This window comes from Mus caroli, unplaced genomic scaffold, assembly GCF_978045245.1.
Source record: "Mus caroli unplaced genomic scaffold, Mus_caroli_1 scaffold_19, whole genome shotgun sequence".
NCBI classification, from domain to species: domain Eukaryota; kingdom Metazoa; phylum Chordata; class Mammalia; order Rodentia; family Muridae; genus Mus; species Mus caroli.
In genome coordinates, this window is record NW_028227274.1 from 39,016,515 (window position 1) to 39,024,274 (window position 7,760).

Below are 7,760 nucleotides of genomic sequence, written 5' to 3' on the forward strand. Positions count from 1 at the left end.
GAGGAGTAGATGGCAGGAAATAATCAAACTCAGGGCTGAAATCAACCAAGTGGAAACAAAAAGAACTATTCAAAGAATCAACCAAACCAGAAGCTGGTTCTTTGAGAAAATCAACAAGAGAGATAAGTCCTTAGCCAGACTAGCTAGAGGGCACAGGGACAGTATCCTAATTAATAAAATCAAAAATGAAAAAAGAGACATAACAACAGAATCTGAGGAAATCCAAAACATCATCAGATCCTACAACAAAAGGCTATACTCAACAAAATTAGAAAACCGGAATAAAATGAACAATTTCCTAGACAGATACCAGGTACCATAGTTAAATCAGGATCAGATTAAAGATCTAAACAGTCCCATTCCCCTTAAGGAAATAGAAGCAGTCATCAATAGTCTCCTAACCAAAAAAAAAAAAAAAAAAAACAGCAAGCCAAGCCCAGGACCAGACGGGATTAGTGCAGAGTTCTAATAGATCTTCAAAGAAGACCTAATTCCAACTCTTCTCAAGTAATTCCACAAAATAGAAACAGAAGTTACTCTACACTATTCATTCTATGAAGCCAAATTACTCTGATACCTAAACCACACAAAGATCCAACAAAGAAAGAGAACTTCATGGGCATATATCCAGAAGATGTCCCAACCGGTAAGAAGGACACATGCTCCACTATGTTCATAGCAGCCCTATTTATAATAGCCAGAAGCTGGAAAGAACCCAGATGTCCCTCAACAGAGGAATGGATACAGAAATTATGGTACATTTACACAATGGAGTACTACTCAGCTATTAAAAAGAATGAATTTATGAAATTCCTAGCCAAATGGATGGATCTGAAGGGCATCATCTTGAGTGAGGTAACACAATCACAAAGGAACTCACACAATATGTATTCACTGATAAGTGGATGTTAGCCCAAAACTTAGGATACCCAAGATATAATATACAATTTGCTAAACACATGAAACTCAAGAAGAATGAAGACCAAAATGTGGACAATATGCCCCTTCTTAGAATTGGGAACAAAACACCCATGGAAGGAGTTACAGAGACAAAGCTTGGAGCTGTGATGAAAGGATGGACCATCTAGAGACTGCCATATCCAGGGATCCATCCCATAATCAGCTTCTAAACGCTGACACCATTGCATACACTAGCAAGATTTTGCTGAAAGGACCCAAATATAGCTGTCTCTTGTGAGACTATGCCGGGGCCTAGCAAACACAGGAGTGGATGTTCACAGTCAGCTATTGGATGTATCACAGGGCTCCCAATGGAGAAGCTAGAGAAAGTACCCAAGGAGCTAAAGGGATCTGCAACCCTATAGTTGGAACAACATTATGAACTAACCAGTACCCCGGAGCTCTTGTCTCTAGCTGCATATGTATCGAAAGATGGCCTAGTCGGCCATCACTGGAAAGAGAGGCCCATTGGACTTGCAAACTTTATATGCCCCAATATAGGGGAATGCCAGGGCCAAAAGAATGGGAATGGGTGGGTAGGGAAGTGGGGGGCGGTATGGGGGACTTTTGGGATAGCATTGGAAATGTAATTAAGGAAAATATGTAATAAAAAATATTAAAATTTAAAAAAAGAAAAGAAAAGAAAAGAAAGAGAACTTCAGACCATTTTTTTATGAATTTCAATGAAAAAATACTCAATAAGATACTTGCAAACCGAATCCAAGAACACATCAAAATGATCATCCATCATGACCAAGTAGGCTTCATCCCAGGGATGCAGGAATAGTTTAATATATGGAAATCCATCAACACAATCCACTATACAAACAAACTCAAAGACAATAACCACATAATCATCTCGTTAGATGCTGAGACAGCATTTGACAAAATCCAACACCCCCTTTGTGATAAAAGTCTTGGAAAGATCAGAAATTCAAGGCCCATACCTAAACATAGTAAAAGCAATATACAGCAAACCAGTAGGCAACATCAAACTAAAAGGAGAGAAACTTGAAGCAATCCCACTAAAATCAGGCTGTCCACTTTCTCCCTACCTATTCAATATAGTACTTGACGTTCTATCCAGAGCAATTTGACAACAAAAGGAGATCAACGGGATACAAACTGGAAAGGAAGAAGTCAAAATATCACTATTTGCAGATGATATGATAGTATATATAAGTGACCCCAAAAATTCCACCAGAGAACTCCTAAACCTGATAAAAAGCTTCAGTGCAGTAGCTGGATATAAAATTAACTCAAACAAATCAATGGTCTTTCCCTACCCAAAGGGTAAATAGACTGACAAAAAAATTAGGGAAACAGCACCCTTCACAATAGTCACAAATATTATAAAATACCTTCATGTGACTCTAATTAAGGAAGTGAAAGATCTGTATGACAAGAACTTCAAGTCTCTGAAGAAAGAAATTGAAGAAGATCTCAGAAGATGCAAAGATCTCCCATGCTAATGGATTGGCAGGATTGATATTGTAAAAATGGTTATCTTGTCAAAAGCAATCTACAGATTCAATGAAATCCCCATCAAAATTCCAATTCAATTCTTCACAGAATTAGGAAGGGCAATTTGCAAATTCATCTGGAATAATAGAAAACCTATGATAGCAAAAACTATTCTCAACAATAAAAGAACCTCTGGTGGAATCACCATGCCTGACATTAAACTGTACTACAGAGCAATTGTGATAAAAACTGCATGGTACTGGTACAGTGTCAGGTAGGTAGATAAATGGAATAGAATTTAAGACCCAGAAATGAATCCACACACCTATGGTCACTTGATCTTTAACAAGAGAGCTAAAACCATCCAGCAGAAAAAAGACAGCATTTTCAACAAATGGTGCTGGCAAAACTGGAGGTCATCATGTAGAAGAATGTGAATTGATCCATTCTTATCTCCTTGTACAAATATCAAGTCTAAGTCCATCAAAGACCTCCACATAAAACCAGACAGAGACACTTAAATTAATAGAAGAAAAGTGGGGGAAAGCCTTGAAGATATGGGCACAGGGGAAAAATTCCTAAACAGAACAGCAATAGATGGTGCTGTAAGATCAAGAATTGACAAATAGGAGTTCATAAAATAGCAAAGCTTCTGTGAGGCAAAAGACACTGTCAATAAGACAAAAAGACCACCAACAGATTGGGAAAGAATTTTTATGAATCCTAAATCTGATAGGGGACTAATATCCAATATATACAAAGAGCTCAAGAAGCTGAACTCCAGAAATTCAAATAATTCCATTTAAAAAATGAGGTACAGTGCTAAACAAAGAATTCTCAACTGAGGAATACCGAATGGCTGAGAAGCACCTGAAAAAATGTTCAACATCCTTAATCATCAGGGAAATGCAAATCAAAACATCTCTGAGATTCCACCTCACACCAGTCAGAATGGCTAAGATCAAAAATTCAGGTAATAGCAGATGCTGGTGAGGATGTGGAGAAAGAGGAACACTCCTCCATTGCTGGTCAGATTGCAAGCTTGCACAACCACTCTGGAAGTCAGTCTGGAGGTTCCTCAGAAAATTGGGCATAATACTACCAGAAGATCCAGAAATACCTCTCCTGGAAATATACCCAGAAGAAGTTCCAACTTGTAATTAGGACACATGCTCCACTATGTTCATAGCAGCCTTATTTATAATAGCCAGAAGCTGGAAAGAACCCAGATGTCCTTCAACAGAGGAATGGATACAAAAAATGTGGTACATTTACACAATGGAGTACTACTCAGGTATTAAAAACAATGAATTTACGAAATTCTTGGACAAATTGATATATCTGGAGGATATCATCCTTAGTGAGGTAACCCAATCACAAAAGAAGTCATTAGATATGCACTCACTGGTAAGTGGATATTAGCCCAGAAACATAGAACACCCAAGATACAATTTGCAAAACACAAGAAAATCAAGAAGAGGAAAGACCAACGCGTAGATCGTTCATTCCTCCTTAGAACAGGGAACAAAATACCCATGAAAGGAGTTACAGAGGGAACATTTGGAGCTAAGACAAAAGGATGGACTATCCAGAGACTACCCCACCCCAGGATCCATCCCATAATCAGCCACGAAACCCAGACACTATTGCATATGCCAGCAAGATTTTGCTGAAGGGACCCTGGTATAGCTGTCCCATATGAGGCTATACCAGTGCCTGGAAAATACAGAAGTGGATGCTCACAGTCATCTATAAGATAAAACAAAGGGCCCCCAATAGAGAAGCTAGAGAAAGTACCCAAGGAGCTGAAGGGGTCTGCAACCATATAGGTGGAACAACAATATGAACTAATCAGTACCACCAGAGCTTGTGTCTTTAGCTGCATATGTAGCAGAAGATGGCCAAGTTGGCCATCACTAGGAAGAGAGGCCATCTTGGTATTGCAAACTTTATATGCCCCAGTACAGAGGAATGCCAGGGCCAAGAAACGGGAGTGGGTGGGTAGGAGAGCAGAGAGGGCCGGGGGGGGGGGCGGGGAAGGGTATAGGGAACTTTCGGGTTAGCATTTGAAATGTATATAAAGAAAATATCTAATAAAAAATGGTCAGCCAATGGTTGGAAGAGATGACTTCTCTTTCAGAGGATCCAATTTCAATTCTCAGCAACCACATGGAGGCTCACCATTATCTATAACTCCAATTCCAGGTGATCCTTTGCCCTTTTCTAGCCTCCTGGACAATACACTCATGTTCTACACAGAGAGCAAGCAAAACAAACATATGCATAAAATAAAATATTTTAAAGGTGGTGCTTGAAAACATGCATACAGGTAACATCATGTAGATTGAGCAGAATGTATGTATGCACTTAGAAATATATGTGAATATAACAATTAAAGAAAATAGGTGATGAATTTGAAACAGTTCCAGGAGAAGTACATACAAGGGCTTAGAGGGAAGGCAGTGATAGGGAAATGATTTGATTATATTAGAATGGCAAAAATAAAGGAAGTAATAATAAAATTCAGAAAGATGAACATAGAAACTGCCTAAGAATGCTTGATGAAAGAGACAAGCTAAAGCAGCAGAGCACAGAGAAATGCCATAAAGGAAGACAGGGCTGCAGCTTCTCCATGGGATGATAATTAAATTTGTCAAACATGAACAGATTTCACTTTCACTTTAGTATATATAATTAATATGAAAGGAGATGAGGAAAGGGTTGTGTCTGCCTAAATAAGACCATATGATATCATTGCATTAGATATTCTCTGACATTACAAAGCATCCTTTGGAGTGTGTCCCTGGCTTGTTGGCTTCCATGTCACAGGAATAACACACATTCCTCTTAGAAGATCAGAACTGCCTAGTGTCACAAGTCCACTCAGGGTCAGTTAGTAAATTCATGCTTAGCATGCCCAAAGCCATAGCCTTGATCCTCAGCACTGCATAAAACCAGGTGAGGTAGCAAAAGCCTATAATAGAAGCTCTGGGGAGGTAGAGGCAGGAGAAGGAATTCTAGGATATTTTTGGCTCTGAAGTGATTTTGAAGCCAACCTGGGTTACACAAAACTCTCTCACCCACCAACACAGAGAGAGAGAGAGAGAGAGAGAGAGAGAGAGAGAGAGAGAGAGAGAGAGAGAGAGAGAGAGAGAGAGAGAGAGAATCATTTGACTGTAAGAAATCAGAGCTGGAAAAAAAAAGAAAGAAATCAGCACTGTTCCCTAGATTGTTTGCATGCAGAGATCTGTCTCTTCTCACTGGAACTGTTTGGGGCATAACTGTAATATTGAGTCCAAACTTATAGCTGCAGTCTAGTCTGTGGAGAAGGTGAAACGAAGGCAGTCAAAATCAATCTTAAATTCGGTTTTAAATTCTATAATTTGTACAACTTCAAGAGATGGAGTCAATATTACTATCCCTCACTAGAAAAAAATATGTGCAATATTACAAGAAAGTTGTCTCTGAGTATCTATGGTACAGATTAATCATCTCAACAAAAATTTAAGGAAGACTCCATGTTGAGTGTGTACCATGGACCAGTTATTATGCAAAGAGCTAGGCATGCTTTCTCTTAGAAACTGCAACAGATTAATCTTGCTCATTTTACTGATTAAATGGAATTTATAAATGGCAGAGCCAGGATTAACTCTACATTGGCCTGATTTCTTCAGTGTCAACTACCATATAATAAGATGCTTTTATCTTGACCTTGGCACCCTAAGTGGCTTTTGAGAGGCAGGATCACCACAGGTGCCCTCCATGGCAGAAAATATCTTCACCCCTCTGAATCATCTAAGCCTCCTGGGTCAGGGTTCAGGGCAGGAGTCAGGCTCTGTTTACCTCCACTTTGCTTGGTAGAAACATGAATAGCAATGTCTCCTTGTAAAGTGCACAGTTATCAGTGCAGGATCCTTCTCCCTAAGCTGCCTTGGTTTTCTCAGGCTCTCAACACAGAAAATTAACTGTTGTTTTTCTCCTCTCTCATTTTAGCGTTCAATCTAGCATAGCACTAGAAGTAAAGAGCCGTGGCATGTCAAGTATCTTGTCCACAGACATGTAACAAATTTCTTAAGATCTCAGAATCTTACTTTCCCCCACTTAAAGGACAGAAGTAGTACTACCCAACAGTCACAGTGGTTGAGAGCATAGCCAGAATGTCCTGAGCACAAAAGCGTTCTATAGACTTAACCTATCTTGTTGTTACAGTGATTATGTCACAAAGTATAGTGCTACGGAGCTGTAGAAAGCCTGGCCCTGCTTAAGTCACATGACTGCCCTACACATGATCTATTGAGAAAAGTCTCACCCAGCACACAAAACTGTTTTGAGGACTAAATGTTTCAAGTAAAACAGCTGCACTGGTGTCTGCATCACAATCAAAAAATAATAATCTCCTTCAGAAATAACACTGTTAGTCTGTGACCAGCCATAGAATGCCAACGAACTTGATCTACTATATGCTAAAGCAACATCTTCCCCTCCATCCCACCCCCCTTGCCCTTCCCTAACCTTCAGTATCCTCAGGAGAATGTGGGCTATTAAGTGGGAACTTTCCCCCTCACTCAACATGGCTTTTGACAGGAGTAGACATCCATTTTGTCTTCCAGTCACAGATGGTTCCTCCCAGTGGCCTGCAGCTCCATGTCTCAGAAGAGTCCTGGGTCTTACTCAGAAACACTGCCAACGCAACTCTTGGCGCTGACCTCATGCTTGATTGCTATCCAGCACAGCATTGGATGTGAAAAAGAGGAAGAAAGACTCCCTTTCACCCACAGCTAAAAATAATTTCAGAAGGCTGGAGGCAAAGCAAAGGTGAGGGCAGCTATCTCCTGGAACAGTTGATAACCCAGCAGTTTCCTATTAGTCAATTTCATGCATTTTCTTTCTAACATTTCTCCCCTGTACAAACTTTTTCTTCCATGCATGCTGTGGATGGCTTTACAAATTAAACTAGGAAACCCCTAGGTGTCCTGTCATCTAATTGTTAGCCCAGGGTTATAGCTGCCCTTTGCAAAGTCCCCTCTATGAATTAGCACAGATGAGCCTAAGATCTCTTCCCTTGTGCTGGACCATCAGGTGACTAGTTTTGGAACTCTACATGATGTATGTCACACTGGTCAATAAGCAAGATGGCTCACGGATACCTAGAAGAAAAAAAAGCAGAATGGTTAGGGCATGTGGTACAGGAGCCACACAAGTAATGCCAACAAGAAGCTCAGCAAACAAAATTATTTCAGCCATGTAGGCCTTGACTCCGAAGGGTAATGGCTTCAGGCCAGTCAGGTAGAGTTCATCATAGACAGCAGCATAAGCCTATCTTCATGAAGACACAG